This window comes from Rhincodon typus, chromosome 49 (genome assembly GCF_021869965.1).
Source record: "Rhincodon typus isolate 14 chromosome 49, sRhiTyp1.1, whole genome shotgun sequence".
NCBI lineage: Eukaryota > Metazoa > Chordata > Chondrichthyes > Orectolobiformes > Rhincodontidae > Rhincodon > Rhincodon typus.
The window spans coordinates 586,622-607,810 of NC_063380.1; positions in this window are offsets into that span (position 1 = coordinate 586,622).

A 21,189-nucleotide genomic window follows, 5' to 3' on the forward strand; every position below is an offset into this window, starting at 1 on the left:
CCACCCTTCAACTTATTTTATTTAGTGCATTATACAAAAAAGATCTAAAATATTATAACCAATGTAAGTAATAATTTGCCATAATTGGCTCTCTGGAGCTTTGATGCGTGTATAAATATAGATTATTTTTCCTTCACTTAGTCATACATCAATCACAGATCTTCAGAAACCGCAAAAGTCATGTTTTCTCAGAAATGAGGAAACCATCGATTTTGCTGTTGAAAGAGATTTGCTATCCAATTCTTGCAGCTGCTTGTCTTCCAGGTAAGTCACTCAACCTACTTATGGTCGATTTTAATTTCTCCTTGTTAATGCCACATACTGTATATTTCCCAATGTCCGTGTTACCAGACAATGTCAAGAACTGTGTCTGGACGCTGTGTGCTTTTCCTTCCAATTTGTAGCAGTGCTGGTGTAATAATAACATACTGTAAGTATTCTCTGCGAAGATTTTTGTTGATTGTCTGACAGTCTGATAATACTGTATGGAATGGTGACTGCAGTAGCATATTAAACGCTTAGTAAATTTCCAGTTTTGTAAATCACTGGGAACGTGTTCAAACGCTCTTAATACGTATCTTCAGCTCTATTTCAATTATGCTTTGCAAAATTACCAACTTTGTCTCTTTTTCAGCGAACATGATGACTATTTTAATCATCTTACGTGGAAACTGTGGTTTTCCAAGTGTACCTCTGCTTACATGGTGGCCATGGCAACATCGAATTTACTGGTCATTATCAACAGTAATATAGTATATCGTATTTTGAATTATTACTTTCCATTTTCCTTCCTGTCCCACACACCTGTGAGCAAGCTCATTGTGTACATGAATACCATCAGTCTAGATTTAACTGTTTGGTTCACCGTTTCCTTCACCTTTGACAGATTTGTGGTGATCTGCTGCCAGAAGTTGAAAACAAAATATTGCTCCAAAAGAACAGCGACCACAGTGTTAATAAGCGTCTCAGTCTTGATCTTGTTGAATAATATCTCAGTTTCATTTGCATATGAGCCAGAGAAAATCATTTAAAAAATTCATTGGGGCTGCCAATCAAGCGTAACTTTCTTTTCTTCAACTCCAGGGATAGCGTTTGTCTGGTTTTACAGTGTCTGGATTGCTTGGCTTCCATTTCTCCTCATTTTTGTATTTAATTCTTTAACCATCCACCGTATTTTAATGGCAAATAGAACTCGCATTGGACTCCAAGTTCACAGAAATGAGAATCAAAGAAATTCAGAGATGGAGAATCGGAGAAAGTTTATCATTTTATTGTTCTCAATATCAGTCAGTTTCATAATGCTTTGGTTGACATATTCCACGAGTTTGGTCGTTACCAGACTGTCAAACCCTAATTATTACCGAGGTGATTTCAACAACCCTGAATATGTCGCAACTGAAATAGGAAATATCCTCAAGTTGTTGAGTTGTTTTCTGAAACCATGTATGCAGTCACCCAGAACAAATTCAGAGAAGAGCTAAAGAATATGGTGAAATCTCTATGGAAACCAAGTCTCAGATTAATTGAAAAACATGTGCACGAACCGACTCTATTTTAGATGAAATTCTATATAGCTGAGACTTAATTTCACATCGTTTTCCCCAATGGAATTCCCTTCATTCCCCGAGCTGCAAAAAATGCTTTACACAGACATTTATTATATTTTCGATTGGACATTTGATGCGTGTGTTACTTTCTGTTATTTATGATCTTCTGTTTGAATTTTGCAGGCAGCATATCCATTTAAAGGTGACATTTGCAAGTTCAGGGACGGATTTTAAAAGAAGAAGCTTTAGCACTGGCAGTTGACACGAAAATAAATGTATCCCTTCGAGATACTGAGATCAAATGCGCCAGTTTATAATCCTGGTCAAGTTTATTATTGTCTGGAAAGCAATCAAAAGATACTATAGTTCAAACTTTGAAACTGCACGTTGCATGTTAATATTGCAGGAAAGGGACCCGAGTCTCCGACAAAATTCCACATTGAAACATCATGCACGGAACCTTCAAGAAACATAAAACAAACCCCAAATAAAATGTCCTTTCTTGCCAAGAGACAGCAAGAAGTGCAGGTGCTGGAGGCAGAGACGACACAGTTTGGATCTGGAGCAACACAGCAGGCCAGACAGCATCAGAGAACCAGGTAAGTTCATGTCTTGTGTTGGGACCGTTCTTCAGAACTTTCTAGGTATCCGGGTTGTTGTGCACAGCTGAATAAAAATCCGTTCATTGAACAGGCGTAGCCAACAACTTTTGTACATTATACTAAAGTACACACAGGCATGATGCCTAAACATTCACTCATGACTGCACTTATGAGCCGTAGATTCATGGAAATATCTAAAATAGGAGTGATCAGATCACCGCAGTACTTTTTTCTCGCTTTCACTCAATACCGTTTCATCCCTGTAGCCCCCAGAAATGCACACAACTACTTCTTGAACTCATTCAATGTTTTGAACTCAAACTGCTTTTTGTGCTAGAAACTCAACCGTCGCTGTTTGAAAATTCTTTCATCATCTAAGTCCTATACGTTCTACCCGATGTTGTTAGACTGTGAACATAGTTCCAGTTCGCAGTAACATGGAAGAAAATGTGATCAGCTTGTAATGTTCTTACTCAGAAAACAAAATGTTCTGCTCTGTATCCTAATATTTCTATTTGATTCAACGGGAGGAGTTTTGAGTCAGGTCCAAATCAAAATATTTAATGCCCACCTGTTGTTGCCCAACTGAAATTATAGTGGGCTATCTTCTTTAACCGTTCTTGTGGAAACACCGGATGTGCTAATGGAGGGGCTGGTGGCGGAGGAAAGGAGTTGGGGTTGCTCACGCACGTTTTCATGCAGATACATTATCGGTGCACGCTTGGTCTCAGTTGTTTAGAGCAGGATCACGAAATACGTCATGGCCTCATAGAGTCTTACCGCGAGGAAACAGACTCTTCGGTGCAACCAGTCCATGCTGACCATAATCCAAAACTGAACTTAGTCCCACCTGCCTGTGGGTTGTCCATTTTCCTCCAAAAATTATTTTTCAAGTACTCATCTAAATGTCTTTTAAACGTTCAGTGTTCAGACGTAGCTGACAATATCTGTAAATTATCCCAAAGTACACACAGGTATGATGCCTCAAACATTCAGTGATGAGAGCTCTTATGAACTGTAGATTCATGGAACCATCTAAGATAGGTCTGATCAGATCACCGCAATACTTCTTTCTCGCATTCTCCTAATAGCCATTCATTCCTTTAACCCTGAGAAATACACAGATCTACTTCTTGAAAGCGTTCAATGTTTGACCTAAATTGCATTCTGTCCCAGAGAACTCAACATTCGCCTTTTGAAAACTCTCTCATCATTTCAGTCCTAAACTTCCTACCCGATGTTCTCAGACTATAAACCATAGTTCCAATTCGTAGTAACCTGGTAGAAAATCAGATCAGCTTGTTATGTTCTGACTTATAAAACAAAACTTTCTGCTCTATATCCTAGTATTTCTATTTAATTCAACGGGAGGAGTTTTGTGTCAATGCTTACGTCAATATTTACTGCACACCCACTGTTCCCGACTGAAACTGATGTGTGCTGTCTTCTTTTACGGTTGCCATTCACATTATCTATACCCCTCATGATTTGATAAACCTCTGCAGGGTCACTTTTCAGCCTTCCATGCTCCAAGAGTTCCATCCGATCCAGTCTCTCCTCAGAAATGAAACACGCCACTCCCTGCAACATGCTATTAAATTTCTTATGAAACCTTTCCAGCTTGATAATGTCCTTCCTTTAACAGGGTTACCAGACCTGTACACTGTCCTCCATAAGAGGCCTCACCAACGTCCTGCACAACCTCAACATAACGTCCCAACTCCTATAATGAATTGTCCGAGCAATGTAGTCAAGTCTGCTAAATGCATTCTTAAGTGCCCTACCTATATGTGATGCAAACTGCAAAGAATTATGTGCCTGATCGCTTCAGAGTCTTTGTTTTACAACACTGCTCAATGCCGAATTTTTAATTGCGTATTCCTTGCCAATGTTCGTTTTACCAAAATGCAAAACTCGTATACATCCTAATTAAACTCTGTCTGCTCCTTTTCAGCCATTTCACCAATTCATCAGTCTTTCGAATCTTAATAATCTTCTTCAATGTCCACAATACTAGCAAACTGGATGTCATCCGCAAACTCATTAACCATTCCTTCTGTATGCTTATCAAAATCATTCATATAAATGACAAACAAAAATGGACCCGTCGCCGATCTGTCTGCAACACTGTTGCTCACAGTTCTCAAGTCCAAAAACAAAACCGTCCACAATTCTGAATAAGATACCACTTATGGAGTTAGATTGTTAACAAATCAGGATTTGGGATAGTTCATACCACTCCTACTAAAATGGCAGCTTACATATCTTTTCATCTCTCAAGATTGTCTTTCTTCCAATAAAATATATGATTCCAGTGAGAGTTTGGGTGCACCTTAACTCACTGTTTCTTTCAACTGTGAGGTTACTTTGAACGATATGGGGGAGGGGCAGAGTGAACGACCCAACGAATGTTGGGTATTGGTGTCCTTTAAAAAAAACAAGATTTTCCTTGTAATTGCGGTGCAGCATGCAACCTCATTTATCAGTGATTGCAGCAGTAAGTAAATTTGTAAAATCCTCACTTGGGAAAACATAATAGTAGAATCAAGAGAATCACAGTGGTCACGATGCACGTTGAACTAGTGTCAAGAATTTATGTGAGACAAATGTATCCAGTTGATAATGTGTTGAAAATAGGTTTGTTCTCTCATTGAGTGAAAATAAACCTTCAAATGGAGGTACCAAGAGGAAAATGGTTATCTGATTTCATGTGTGATAGTCCTATGGCCGAAGAGTTCAGTCAATTAATTGACACAGAGTAATAATAGCCTGCCACGAAACATTTTTTTAACATTAATTGCTCATGCAAATAGGCTTTTTGAGGGGTGGGGGGCGGAAGAATGTGAGGATCTTGTACTATCATTTCTTATCAAAGGGCTCCAGAGAGCAGTCTTTATTGAGTAGTGCTAATCAGGCAAATGGCAGTCGCATCATTAGAAGTGAAGGAGACTCGAGGAAGAGTTCCCTGATTAGACAACAATTAGCACATAAGGTACAGGAACAGAATTAGGATTGTCTGGCCGATCCAGTCTGCTCCATCATTCAATCATGGCTGATATGTTTCTCCACCCAATTCATCAACCTTCTCCTGGTCAGGCCTGAACCCATTTGTGCTGTGCAAATTAACAGAAGCTACCTTTACTTGGTCTATTTCCTAAAACGAAATCTCACAGATAATCAAACACTGAAACAATTACTTCTGCTTCATTGCACGTAGAGAAAAAAAAAGGGTCCCATAAGTCAGCAAGTTAAGCCTGACCAGGCAATTTGACTCCTACCAAATTGGTTGAAATTAAGAGTGCTTGCCTCTGAACGTGCCTACTATTAGCTTCTTATACAGTGTTTTGTCTGAAACTCTGTAACTTAAGAATCCTGAATCTGAATTTTTATACAAGTTTTTGTCCTCAGAGTTTATCGTGTGATTTTATTGATGATTCTCTCGATACTTCCTTCCATTTTTTTGACTGTTCATCTGGAGCCATCAATTCTGCAGCTTGCTTTCATATCAGAAGTAGATCCCCTGGTATATTTTTCATTCGGCATGAAGTGTCTGTTTACTGAAATTAACCCCTTTCCCTCGGGACATTTCTTCTGCAGACAACCTTTGTAAGTATTTGTCACGAGGCAGCACGTTATCAAGTATCATCTCCTGTCTCTCAGAAAACAGTTTATGTTACATCCCAGAAACAGCAAACTGATTTCAATTCCTGTATAACTGTTATTCCCCGTCCCTTAACAGTTTTGAAACTACTGCACAGAGGTCAGATGTCTTCACCAAGTCACCCCTTATTTACTCGTGCACTGTACACTGGCTGTGGTCAGAAAGCTCGGAGTCAATCCTCAACTGAGGGGGTTCTAATCTCCTGGTTATATCTTTTCTTTTTTTCTTCTTCTTATTCTTTTTCTTTTGCACAGTGCACTGGCTTTGGCCAGCCAGCTCGGAGTCAGTCATCAAGTGTGGAGATTCTAATCTTCTTGTTGTATCGGTCAGCCACTGCTTTCCTTATTGACCCTGGTTAACACCCCCAATCAAGAACCTCAGTGTTAACGATGTCAATCTGGTCCCAATCACTACAAGTTTATTCCAAAATGCGTCGCTTCAGATAAATTACCACAAGATGACTATAATTTGGCTTTTTCTTCAGAAATTTTCCAAGCAATCCAACACTGTGACAAATACTTAAATTTTATTGGATATAGCAACTGAGACTCCTCAAGTCAGGAAGTTAAGCCTCAGAGCCCAACTTCGCTATGACTCGATTAATGGCGATTTCAGTGATGATTCCAAGCAACAATGCTTATGTATTGGTGCCCATTGATGGATTATTGGGCAGAGTTGTTCTCCAGGTTTCTGCTATCGATGAGTTCTGTAGTTGAACTATTATACAGATTTCCATCTTTCAGGTCCATGTAGATATATTCTTTGTGGTCATTTAAACCCTTGCATTCAAACCATTAATTATCCTTTCAATGTCCTCAAGAGTGCAGCATTCTTGCTCATCAGAAGTAACGTCCCTCCTTCTTAACACATTTTTAAATTCATTTGTAGGATGTGTGCATTGCTGGCTGCCCAGCATTTATTCCCATCCGTCGTTGCCCTTGTGAATGTTGTGGTGAGTTGCCTTCTTCAACAGCTGCTGTCCACCTGCTGTGGCTTGACCACAATGCCATGATGGAGGGCATTCCAGGATTCTGACACAGCAAACGTGAAAGAACGGCGATGTATTTCCAAATCAGGATGGTGAGTGGTTGGAGAGGAACTTAAGGTGGTGGTGTTCCCATACATTTGCTGCCTTTGTCTGTCTAGACGAAAATGTTCATGGGTTTGGAACGTGTTGGCTGAGGCTCTTCGGTGAATTTCTGAAGTGCATCGTGTGGATAGTATATAGTGGTGCGAGTCAGCGTTGGTGGTGGACAGCGGGGCTGCATGTGGATACAGTGCCAGTTAAGCGGGGGGCTTTGTCCTAGCTGGTGCCCATCTTCTAGAGTATCGTTGCAGCCGCGCCCAGACAGCAGAAGAGTTTTCCACCAAACTCCTGACTTGAACATTGCAGATGATGAAATGGATTTTAAGAGACAGGTGGGGACTTAATCGCTGCAGTATTCCGAGCCTCTCACGTGATCTTGTAGCCATTGCAGTTAAGTGACGAAGCCACTTCAGTTTCTGGTCAATGGTGAACCCCAGCGTGTTGATAAACGGGAATTCATTCATGGTAACGTCATTGAATGAGCAATATTTAGATGGTCTCTTATTAATGATTGTCATGGCCTACCATTTGTTTGGCACGAGTATCACTTGCCACTTGTCAAAATAAGCCCGGATATTTCCAAAATCTTGTTGCATTTGAACATGGACTGCTTTACTATCTGAGCAGCCATGAATGGTGCTGAACACTGTGCAGTCATCAGCAAGCATCCCTACTTTTGACTTATGATGGAGGGAAGGCCATTGATAAAGCAGCTGAAGATAGTTAGGTGCAGGGCACTACCTTGAGGAGCTCCTGAGCAGAAATGTCCTGGAGTTGAGATGACTGACTTGCAACAACCCCGGTCAGCTTCCTATTTACCAGGTAAGACTCCAACCAGCAGAGAGTTTGCACCTCGATACCCGTTGATTGCAGCTATGCTCGAGCTTCTTGATGCCACGTTCAGTCCAATGCAGCCTTGATGTTAAGGACTGTCGCTCTCACCTCACGTCACATTCGGCATAGGATTGTGTGTTTGAAGTCACAGCTTCTTGCAGGTAACTCCTTAAATTCTTCTTATTTTGTTGCGTAAGGCCTGCAGTTATCAAGAAGGTGTTGAGGTAATTTTGTTCAGGCATCTTGGACTCATTATTGGCAAGACATGATAAGTATTTTTAATCCCCTGTGCAATTTCTTGTCTTTGTTTCTTTACAGGTCAGACAATTGGTTCAATCCATGAACAGTTAGCACTTTCAGAATTTTGTAGTAATACAGACCCTCCTCTTTACCCACTATTTAAATACGATAAGTAGGGCGGCGTATAAATGGTCATTTCCCACCATTTTGTTTTATTTCTGAGTTGGTTTGCTACACGATGTACATTTTAAAAATGCACCAATTCATTTGTGTTGCAGTTATACACTAACTGTAGTGAATGAATGAATTAGAGAAAAATGGTCAGTAAATAAAACACCAAAGTAGTAACCGTGTACAATGGAATAAACATGCTCGTAATTTAAACAGAGTGATAATAATTTCAATAAAGACATTAAAGTATTACTGTGAAAATAACACTATGTTCTAGTTGTAAAACTATCATATCTTAACAGAACCAATTCCCATTTCAAGTGTTGCACGTGTTGCTGATGTCACCGACGAAACATGATAGAAATATACGTGAAATAGCACAAAACTTTCCGACCGTGCATATATTACTTCCCCAATTCCAGATGTCATCGCAGCAAGGATATTACTGCATTTTTGATTGACATCTCTGTCTTGATTCGCTGACTATCATACTGAAATTGAACATGTAATCTGTATGCCTTTCTGAACATCTCTTTCATTTCTTTCAAATATTCCTTTCATCCTGATGAACCTCATATTTTTGCGAATTACGAAAAGACATATCCATGTCTCTACCGAAGTCAGTCTCGACAAAAGTTATAAATTTTCTCTTCCTGATGTTCACCAATTCCATTGTTCCTTGGCAGTTGGGCATTTGAGAGTAAATGCAAAATATCGACTCAGTGATGGGAGAAGACAGGTTATAGTAATGATTATCCATTAAACCTGTCGACACACATTATATTCCCTCACCTGTATATCCAACTCAGCGCTTTTTTTCTCTCTCTCTCTCCAATGATATTTGAAACTTCGAGAGTATAGTTAAATGCTTCATTACCACTGAAATCAAAAGTGCATCTGGTTTGTCCGGTGGTGTAGAGAGGATCGGGACAAAGAATAGTTTTATCAATCCGCTGGCATCCTTTAATGGCCGTCCCCACAAAGTCTCCCGTTTTTCTACGGCATAAGGAAACCTTCTTAACTGTCATCCAGTTTGTACTTTGGCTCACTCAAAAAAATTCTAAATGTTGTAACATTTAATGGTTTGCGAAATTGGACTTGATTTCCATTTTCAAGTAAAATTAAACCATGAAATTTTGGCGGCGGGGAGCAGGGTAGGGAGGCATCTCCTAACGCCTCAGATCTGACCACATCAACGTTATATCAGTTGTAGAATTAGACACCTCATTATATTTACAAGTACACAGACTACAACTGGCCCTGCTGAAGGACTGGTTGAATATTTAGGCTCCGGTGTTCCTCACCGAGTCCGAGAGGGTTCTGTCTGTATTAATATAGTGACCGCCCAACCCACCCCCGCCACACCAAGCGGCGGAGAGACTTCTGCTTACATTGTACACAAGATCTCTATTCCCACTGAACGATGGATTCCTGCTGTTCTCTCCTGTACTTCACTTGTATAAGCCAGCAATGCAGTTTCAATAATCAGCGTCATATTTTATTTGAAGTTCGAAAGCAAAAGGATTAAGGTATTATCTGTTGTGATTTGCAGATTATCATTTATATTGACCTTAAGTCTAAATTGTATTCTTTCACAAATTGTACACATTAGGCTGGTTTCCTGTAAATATTCTGTTCAAAAACTTAAACTTATTTGCTAATTGGAAAACGCCTTCACTCAAGCCCTCTTACTTCAGCAGACAAACCAATGGTTGGTGTCAAACCTTAATTTTATTCCTCGTTATTCTCTCTCGAGTTGGCCTCAGGGCTAAGGAAATTAATTGGTGTCGAGTCCTGGATTTCATTAAATTACCGTTCCAGGCCCTCTAAGTCCACGAAATATTAGGAAAGCACGTTGCACGGCTCTGGCACTCCAGGGGAAAAGCCTTTTCAAAAGCCTAGAGTTTACACAATGCCTGCAATAATCTAATTTCAAAATTTGCCGTTTGTACGCCTCACTTTTCAAAACAACTGGTTTACAGATCAGTTGCTTGTCTATTGCACTAATGCTCATTTATATTGTTGGATTTTCATTATTTATTTATTTATTACATTGGGTTTGTAGGTGGCTGATTTTGGTGGACACAGGGAAACTTCATCCAAATGTGGCGGAGGTGCACCCCAGTTGCGATTATATTCATTCCCCACCCTGAACTGAATAGCTTACATGTTCATCCTAAACTGATCGCCAATTGGAATAGAACATCGAACATTACAGCGCAGTACAGGCCCTTCGGCCCTCGATGTGGCGCCGACCTGTGAAACCAATCTGAAGCCCATCTAACCGACACTATTCCATTATCATCCATATGTTTATCCAATGACCATTTAAATGCCCTTGAAGTTGGCGAGTCTACTACTGTTGCAGGCAGAGCATTCCACACCCTTATTACTCTCTGAGTAAAGAACCTACCTGTGACATCCGTCCAATATCTATCACCCCTCAATTTAAAGCTATGTCCCCTCGTGCTAGCCATCACCATCCGAGGAAAAAGGCTCTCACTGTCCACGCTATCTAATCCTCTGATCATCTTGTTCCTTCAATTGTTCCTTTCTTCCCATAATTTCTCTTCGGGTTCCAAAGCGCAGAAAAATCTTCTCTGGCTGCAATCACTCGCTGGTCCTTGGACTGTTGAGCATTCTATTATTATTGCTGAAGCTGTGTGTGTACACTACATCAAGGGGCGCCTGAGGATCTTTGTTTTTTATTTTCAAGTTCCTGAGTCTGAATTTTTGACTCGTAAACCTGCCTCTGTGCATTATTTACATTCCTCGAATTGACTTTGATAACATGGGAAATAAACTATATCTCATCATGATTCCGCATTTGTAATGCCTGAAACTGTTCCTTTCATTCCGTGTTTCATGATTGGAAAACTGCCATCTTTTGACTGGAAGCTAACACACTATATGCCTTCTTTACAACCCTATCAACTTGGGCAGCAACGTTGAGGGATCTATGGACATGGACCCCAAGATCCCTCTGTTCCTCCAGACTGCCAAGAATCTTGCCATTAACCCTGTATTCTGCATTCAAATTCGACCTTCCAAAATGAATCACTTCACATTTTTCCGGGTTGAATTCCATCCGCAAATTCTTTGCCCACCTCTGCATCCTGTAAATATCCCGTTGCAATCGACAACATCCACCCACATTATCCACAACTGCACCAACCTTCGCGTCATCGGCAAACTTACTATCCCACTCTTCCACTTCTTCATCCGGGTCATTTATGAAGATCACAAAGAGCAGAGGTCCCAGAACATATGCCTAAGTACGTATAATTATGGCAACATTTGAATGGTGGTTAGCATGGGAATTGACAGTATTTGCATTTTGTGAGCAGAGTCTGTATCTATGTATGTAGCGAAATGGACCATCTAAACGCAATCAAAATATATTACGAAAATCGCCTCGACCACAAATGTATTTATAGACCACAAATTTATTCAGCTTTAAAGGAACGTCTAAGGTGTTGTGTTTCAGAAGCAATTCGATTGGTGAAACTCCCAGAATTGAAGCAAAACACATTTTATTTTCAAACTGTGAATAAAATACTTTCAGATTATAAATCAATTTTGCTTCTTAAATTCTGTCTTAGCTGGAATTACACATTTATCTACGATTGAGGCTTTCATGACATCAAAAGCAATCATAGCCGAAGATAGATCCACAAATAACTGTAGGATTATGTCAAGGACTCGATTATCTATCCCTCAGTAAGACGCAGTGTAGAGTAAGTGCTGAGTAAATGGAGTCTGATGTTCTGAGTGACGGGTGTGGGATGAAGTTACTGAGAGGAGTGGAATGGAGGCACTGAGGAGAATAGGATGCAGTGACACACTGGTAGTGTACACTGCTGTCAGAGCTGCATTCATTCAGGCAACTGGGAAAATTTTGCCACCCTTGTGACTTGTGCTTTGTCGATAGTAGAAAGGTTTTGATGAGTCAGGAAGTGAGTTAATCGCCGCAGTATTCCTAGTTTCTGACCTACTTTTGTAATCACTATGTTTATGCGGGAGTCCACTTGAGTTTCTACCCTCATGTAACTCCACTGTTGCTGATAAACGGAGATTCGGTTTTGGTAGCACCATTGAATCTCAAGGGGCAGTGGATAGATTGTCACTTATCACAGATAGTAAATGCCTGGCATTTGTGTGGCATGAACGTTATTTTACACTTGTCAATCCAAACTTGGATATTGCCCAGGTCTTGTTACAGTTGACTGCGGACTGACTCAGTATCAGAGGAGTCAGGAATGATGCTGAGCATTGAGGATTAATTCTTGATAGTTGGCACAGGTGTGTCAACAGAAAGTAGCTTCAACGTCAAGTATACGTCTGCAGATTTATATTTTGGTAGTTGTTCAATAGTAGTAAATTGAAGTCGCTAGCTGGTCAGCATTTGTTATCATAATGTGGTGGAGATCTACAGCACAGAAAAAAAAAGAAGTTCTTTTGCCACAGTGCGTCCACTCCAGTAAAGAACGTCTATGTTAATCCCTTTTTCCAGCACTTGGTCCAAAGCCTTTTTTGCCTTGTCGTTACAACTGAATGCCTGAATAATTCTTATTGTTGTTGTTGTGGTGGTGGTGGTGTCTAACACCCTTACAGGCAGTGAGGTCCAGATTCGCACCGCCATCTGAGGTGTGCACGTTTTTCCTTAGATTTCCTCTGAGCCCAACTCTTCTGAGCCTCCACTGTTCATCATCACTCTCTGCCCCCCTTGTGATTTATCCTTGCATCAGGTGAAAGGTTCTTTCCGGTCTCATTTAGTTGTGGCTAAAATAATTTTATACATCACTATCACATCCCTTTACAATATCCCCGACTCTACTAAAACCGGACCCGGTCTGTCCAACCTCTCCCGAAAACTGAAACTCGACAGCCCAGGCAACGTTCTGCTGATCTCTTTTACACCCTCGCCAGTGCTACCACATTCATCCTATAATACATAAAATATCTTTTCCCAGTTATCCTTCAGAAGAAGATGGCAAGTTGACTTCTTGAAGCCTGCAGTCTGTGCGTTGCATGTAGACTCACAATGATATCGGGAGGAATTCCAGGATTTCAACCCAACAGCAGTGATGAAAATGTGACATATTTCCAAGTAAGGATGATGAGTTTCTTGGAGTGGAGCATGCAGGTAATGGTGTTCCTATGTATTCACTGAAAATGTTCTCAGATCTGGAAGCGGTCGCAAACTTGAAAGTTTCTTTCTGAGGAACTTTGACAAATTTCTGCAGTCAACCGTGTAGATATTACACACTGTTTCCACAGAGCAGCAGTGATGGAGGGGTGAATCGATGATTACATGATAACTAAGAAAGTAATTTAAAAGATGATGTTTAGCCTCCATTTTCTGCTCTGCATATGCATAATCATTGCCGTACTTCAGGATATCACATACAATGGAGGATAAAATGGATTGAGAGCAGGACTGGATATTCACTAAAGTTACATCTCCGGGATTAATTAGGGACAGTAGTTTATTTCACACAAATAATCCAAAGGACACTTGATGGATGTAAATTCGGTTGCAACGAGCAATAAAATTGAAATCATTGTTTCAGATTGTCTGTGATATCTCTTCATATATATCCGAATTAAAGGCAGTCTGTCGCTATTTGCACGTAGGAGTTAGAACATAGAACATAGAACATTACAGCACAGTACAGGCCCTTCGGCTCTCGATGTTGCGCCGACCTGTGAAACCAATCTGAAGCCCATCTAACCTAAACTATTCCATTATCATACATATGTTTAACCAATGACCATTTAAATGCCCTTAAAGTTGGCGAGTCTACTACTGTTGCAGGCAGGGCATTCCACGCCCTTACCACTCGCTGAGTAAAGAATCTACCTCTGACATCTGTCCTATATCTATCACTCCTCAATTTAAAGCTATGTCCCCTCGTGCTAGCCATCACCATCCGAGGAAAAAGGCTCTCACTGTCCACCCTATCTAATCCTCTGATCATCTTGTATATCTCTATTAAGTCAGTTCTTAACCTTCTTCTCTCCAACGAAAACAGCCTCAAGTCCCTCAGCCTTTCCTCATAAGACCTTCCCTCCATACCAGGCAACATCCTGGTAAATCTCCTCTGCACACTTTCCAATGCTTCCACATCCTTCCTCGAATGCGGCAAACAGAACTGCACGCAATATTCCAAGTGCGGCCGCACCAGAGTTTTGTACAGTTGCAACATGACCTCATGGCTCCGAAACTCAATCCCTCTACCAATAAAACCTGACACACCGTACGCCTTCTTAAGAACACTATCAACCTGGGTGGCAACTTTTAGTGATTTATGCACATGGACACCGAGATCTCTCTGCTCATTCACACTACCAAGAATCTTACCATTAGCCCAGTACTCCGTATTCATGTTACTCCTTCCAAAATGAATAACCTCACACTTTTCCGCATTAAAATCCATTTGCCACCTCTCAGACCAGCTCTGCAGTTTATCTATGTCCCTCTGTAACCTGCAACATCCTTCTGCACTATCCACAACTCCACTGACTTTAGTGCCATCCGCAAATTTACTAACCCATCCTTCTACGCCCTCATCCAGGTCATTTATAAAAATGACAAACCGCAGTGGCCCCAAAACAGATCCTTGCGGTACACCACTCGTAACTGAACTCCAGGATGAACATTTACCATCAACCACCACCCTCTGTCTTCTTACAGCTAGCCAATTTCTGAACCAAACTGCTAAATCACCCTCAATCCCATGCCTCCGTATTTTCTGTAATAGTTTATCGTGGGGAACCTTATCAAACGCTTTACTGAAATCTATATACACCACATCAACCGCTTTACCCTCATCCACCTGTTTGTGGTCACCTTCTCAAAGAACTCAATAAGGTTTGTGAGGCACGACCTACCCTTCACAAAACCGTGTTGACTCCCCCTAATCGAATGATTCCTTTCTGGATGATTGTAAATCTTATCTCTTATAATCCTTTCCAACACTTTACCCACAACCAAAGTAAGGCTCACTGCTCTATAATACCAGGGCTGTCTCTACTCCCTTTCTTGAACAAGGGGACAACATTTGCTATCCTCCAGTCTTCTGGCACTATTCCTGTAGATAATGACGACATAAAGATCAAAGCCAAAGGCTCTGCAATCTCCTCCCTAGCTTCCCAGAGAAACCGAGGATAAATCCCGTCCAGCTCGGGGGACTTATTTATTTTCACACCTTCCAGAATTGCTAACACCTCCTCCTTATGAACCTCAATCCCGTCTAGTCTAATAGCCTTTATCTCAGTGTTCTCCTCGACAACATTGTCTTTTTCCCGTGTGAATACTGACGAAAAATATTCATTTAACGCCTCTCCTATCACTTCAGACTCCACACACAACTTCCCACTACTGTCCTTGACTGGCCCTAATCTTATTCTTGTCATTCTTTTATTCCTGACATACCTATAGAAAGCTTTAGGGTTTTCCTTGATCCTACCTGCTAAAGACTTCTCATGTCCCCTCCTGGCTCTTCTTAGCTCTCTCCTTTGGTCCTTCCTGGCTGACTTGTAACTCTCAAGCGCCCTAACTGAGCCTTCACGCCTCATCTCTACATAAGCCTCCTTCTTCCTTTCGACAAGAGATTCAACTTCTTTAGTTAACCACGGTTCCCTCGCTCGACCACTTCCTCCCTGCCTGACAGGTACATACTTATCAAGGACACGCAGTAGCTGTTCCTTGAACAAGCTCCACGTTTCAATTGTGCCCAGCCCCTGCAGCTTCCTTCTCCATTCTATGCATCCGAAATCTTGCCTAATCGCCTCATATTTGCCTTTCCCCCAGCTACAACTCTTCCCCTGCGTTATATACCTATCCTTTTCCATCGCTGAAGTAAACGTAACCGAATTGTGGTCACCGAGTTGGAGTCCTTTGGTGGGCTTCGATGAGAAATGACCTGAAGCTACTCCGAATCTGAGCCTACGAGACTTGCATTCTCCAAAATTCTGCTTGAGACTGAAAAAGAGGGAGGCTGGCAGGCATGATGACGAAAATTTAGTTGGGTGAATGAGGATAAAGGCGATCCAAGCAGCATTTGTGTTTTTTTTTTTCAGATTTAGTCAGAACGTTTACGTTTTTAGAGTGTTGAATTTGACATTTAAACTGTACTTTGAAATCACTATCGGTTGCCAACCTAAGTGGCAGAACTTGGTTGAGAAATATTTCAATGTGAATATGCCAATGTGGACAGCGTTTAGCGATGCTCATGATGTTATGAGTCATGGTGCACTGAATCATTGTGTACAGTTAATGAGGAAGTCCTTGGAAAAGCTTGCATCATAGCACACGAAGCATGAACGAAGACAGAGAAATGTCGACCGAAGTGAGTTGAGGTCAGAAAATTAGGAATGGCAATCATAAAATGCCGAGCGAGAGGGAAGTTCGAAGCCCACGAGATTTCCAGTCAAGAGACAGCAGTTTTCCAATCGTGAAATACAGAATTAAAGGGAAAGTTTGAGGCAATACAAGTGGGGAATGAGGATAAGATAGTTTACTTCCCATGTTACCAAAATCAATTCGAGGAGTGCAGAGGAAGCTCAGAGTCAGAAATTAAGACTCAGGAACTTGAAAACAAAAATAAATATCTGTAGGAGGCAATTAACGTCGTGCATCACACAGAGCTTCGGCAATAATTGTAGAACGCTGATCATTCTAAGTACCAGCGAGAGATTGCAGCCTTGAAGTCACTCTTTCAAACCAGACAAGATTTTTCTGTGCTTTGGGACCCGTAGAGAAATTATAGGAGGAAAGGAACAATTCATATCGTGATCAGTTTAGAATGAACCCGTATGCTATTCAGTTCAGGGTGGAGGGTGAATGTAATCACAACCCGGGTGCACCTCCACCATATTTGAATGGAGGTTCCCTGTGTCCACCCATATCAGTCTCCTACAAACGCAACGTAATAAACAACAACAAAAAAAGAAAATCCAGCAACATGCTTAAGGGCAATAGACCAGTAACTGGTCTATAAACCAGGTGTTTTGAAAAGTGAGATGAACATAAAGCACAGTTTGAAAGTCTGGACTCGGCAATGAGAGAGCGTATTTCCTGGAGTGCCAGAGAATTGTAAGATGTTTTTCTGATATTCATTCGACTTAGAGGGACTGGAATGGGAATTTAGCGATATCCAGGCCGCTACACCAAACAATTTCCTTATGGCTGTGACCAATCCGAGAGAGAGAATGAAGAGGAATAAAATTAAATTTTGACACCAATCATTGGTCCGATTGCCAAAGTAAGAGCGCCTGGGTGAACGCGTTTTTGGATTAACAAATGGGTCGAAGTTTTTGAATAGAATATTGTCAGGTAACAAGTCTAATGGGTACAATTTTTGGAAGAAGAAAATTCAAAATCTGTATCAATGATAATCTGCAAACACCAGCCGATACTACTTTAATCCTTTTGCTTTCGAACTTCAGATAAAACTTGAAGCTGATTGTTGAAACTGTGTTGCTGGCTTACACACGTGAAGTACAGGAGTAAGCAGCAGGGATCCATCTTTCAGTGGAAATAGACAACTTGTGCACAATGTAACCAGAAACCTGTCCGCAGTTCCGTGAGTGTCACAATATTAATACGGACAAAACCTTCTTGGACTCGGTGAGAAACACAGAAGCCTAAATATTCAAACATTACTTCAGCAGGGCCAATCATAGTCTGTGTGGTGGTAAATATAACGAAGTGTCTAATTCTACAACTCATCAAACGTTGATGCGTGCAGATCCGACGCGTTGGGTGACTCCGCCCAGGCATCACTGCCCCCATAAATTCATGGTTTAATTTGATTTGCAAAACGGAAGTCAAGTCCAAATTCGCTGACAATTGCACAGAGATTCAAATCACGCTCATATTTACGTGGGAAGAGCCTGAAAACCCCGTTGACTGTCCTGTCAGAAAAGAAGAAGATAGATATGTGAAGCACGGGTAACATATGGAAAGTTGGAAAGTATGGAAAGTTGGAAAGTATGGAAAGTTCATCATGAATCGGTACCGGTGGTTTTGAATCTATCAGGTATTCAGTGACCAACATGGTGTCCAAAACGTTTATTTAACATTTATAATGAATTGATCAAGATTTTGTTCAATGAAGAGGTTTACACAATCAGAGAGAAAGAAAGAAATAAACAGAGAGTGCAGAAGATTGGTAGGAGATGCTGCAGACATTTGCAGTTCACAATTTCTAACATTAATGGTCCAGACAGCAGTATTATAAGTGACCGATTAACTTTATTCATTTCTCAGGTTAATGGTATATTAGGTACAATAAATGATGAACTAAACTTAGAAGTCTGGTCGGAACTCTAATTAAAATATGTGACTAAAGTCGATTAATGAAAGTGAGGACTGGATATTTGTGTATTGGAAGGAAAGGTATAAGTTTGTGTTCGGGATATCTCTTATGTGAATAGATGACAAACCATTACATTTTATAACAGTTCGATTTTTTTTGTGTGAGTGATCCAAAACTACAATCTTGATGAGCATGGATTCCTTATGCAGTAGAAAAAGGGGAGATTTGTGGGGGCAGCAATTGAAGGATGCCAACAGATTGATAAAACTTCTTTGTCCCGAACCTCCCTACACAAGTGGACAAACCACATGCTGTTTTGAATCCAGCGGTAATGAGCACTGTAACCGTTAATGAGACATTTAACTGTACTCTCTAAGTTTCAAATAGCACTGGAGAGGGAAAAAAAAACGTAGATATGCAGGTGAGGATAGTACACTGTATGACAACAGCTTTAATGTACAGGTGTTATCATAACATGTTTTGTCCCATCCCTGATGCGATATTTTGCATTTACTCTCAAATGCCCATGTGCCGAGGAACAATGGAATTGGTGAACATCAGGAAAAGGGAATTTATGACTTTGGTCGAGACTGACTCAGTTCGAGAAACGTTTCTATCTTTTCGCAATTCGCAAAAATATCAGGTCCATATGCTTCGTGAAAGGAATATTTGAAATAAATAAGAGGGATTTTCAGAAAGGCACACAGGTTACGTGTTAAGGTTCACTATGATAGTCAGCGAATTAAGACAGATTTTTAAAAAAATGCCAGAACATTCTTGGTGCGATGACATCTGGAATCGGGGAAGTAATATATGCATGGTCGGAAGGTTTAGTATTACTTCATATATTGCAGTTATTATTTTGTGGAGTTGATGTATATTTCTATCACGTTTCGTCGTTGGCGTCAGTAACACGAGCAACACTTGAAATTGGAATTAGTTCTGTGAATACATGATAATTTTATAACGAGAACATTATCTTATTTCACAGTAATAATGTCTTTATTGACACGTTTCTTACTCTGTTTCTGTTCCGAGCGTGTTTATTACTTTGTACATGATTATTACATTTGTGTAGTATTTACTGATCAGTTTTTCCATAAATCATGATTCATTATAGTTTGTGTATATCTGTACCTCATAATGAAATGGTGCATTGTCGAAATTTGCATAGTGTAGCAACCGACCTCAGAAATAAACAAAATTGCGGGAAATGACCAGTTATACTCGGATCTATTCGTCATATTTAAAATGGTGAATAAAGAGAAAGGTCTGTAATACTGTAAAGTTCAGAAATTTAACAACTGTTCGTGGTTTGAAATAAATGTCTGGAATAACCTGTAAAGGAACAAAGACAAGAAAGGTATTGGCGATTAAAAATAATTATCATGCCTCACAAATAAGAGATCCAAGATACATGAACAAAATTACCTCAACACTTGCTTGATAACTGGCTGCTTTATGCAACAAGAACAAATGATTGCCCTGAAGAAGAATTTAATGAGTTACTTGCAAGAAGCTGCGACTTCAAACACACAATCCTTTGCCGAATGTGACGTGAGGTGAGAGTGACAGCCCGTAACATCAAGGCTACATTCAACCGAGTGTGGCATCAAGAAGCTCTGGCAAAACTGGACTCAATGGGTATCAAGGTGCAAACTCTCAACTAGTTGGAATCTTATCTGGTAAATAGGAAGATGGCCGTAATTGTTGCAAGTCAGTTATCTCAGCTCCAGGACATTTCTGCGGGAGTTCCTCAGTGCAGTGTCCAGGACCCAACTATCTTCTGCTGCTTTATCAGTGGTCTTCCCTTCATCATCAGTCAGAAGTGGGGATATTCGCCGATGACTGCACAATTTTCAGCTTAATTCACGACTGCAGAGATACTAAAGCAGTCCATGTTCAAATGCAACAAGGTTTGGGCAATATCCGGGCTTAGGTTGACAAGTGGCAAGTAATATTCATGCTACTCAAATGATAGGCCATGACAATAATTAATAAGAAACCATCTAAGCACCGCTCATTGACTTTCAACTGTGTTACTATTGCGAATCCCCTATTATCAACGCCCTGGTGTTTACCATTGACAGCAGACCAGAAACTGAACAGTACTCGCCAAATAAATATGATAGCGACACAATCACGTGAGAGGCTTGGAATATTGCGGTGATGAAATCACCTCCTAACTCCTCAGTTCTTCTCCATCATCTGCAATGTCAAAGTTAGGATTTAGATGGAAACCTCGTCTCTTGTCTGGGTGCAATCAGGAAGATGGACACTGTCTCGGACAAAATACCCACGTAATTCGCACAACATCCCCGCCCTCCCCCACCAACTCTGAGTCGCAGCACTGCATACTATCTTCAAGGTGCTATTCGGAAATTCATCAAAGCACCTCAGCCAGCACGTTCTTAACCGACGACTATTTTCATCCAGAAAGACAAGAGCAGATAATTTATGGGAACAACACGACCTTCAAGTTCCTCTCTAAACACTCACCACCATGATTTGGAAATATATCGCCGTTCCTTCACGTTTGCTGTGTCAGAATCCTGGAATGCCCTCCATCATGGCATTGTGGTCAAACCACAGCAGGTGGACAGCAGCTGTTTAAGAAGGCAGCTCACCACGACATTCACAAGGGCAACGAGGGATGGGTAATAAATGCTGGCAGCCAGCAACACCCACATCCTACAAATAAATTTAAAAATATGTTAAGAAA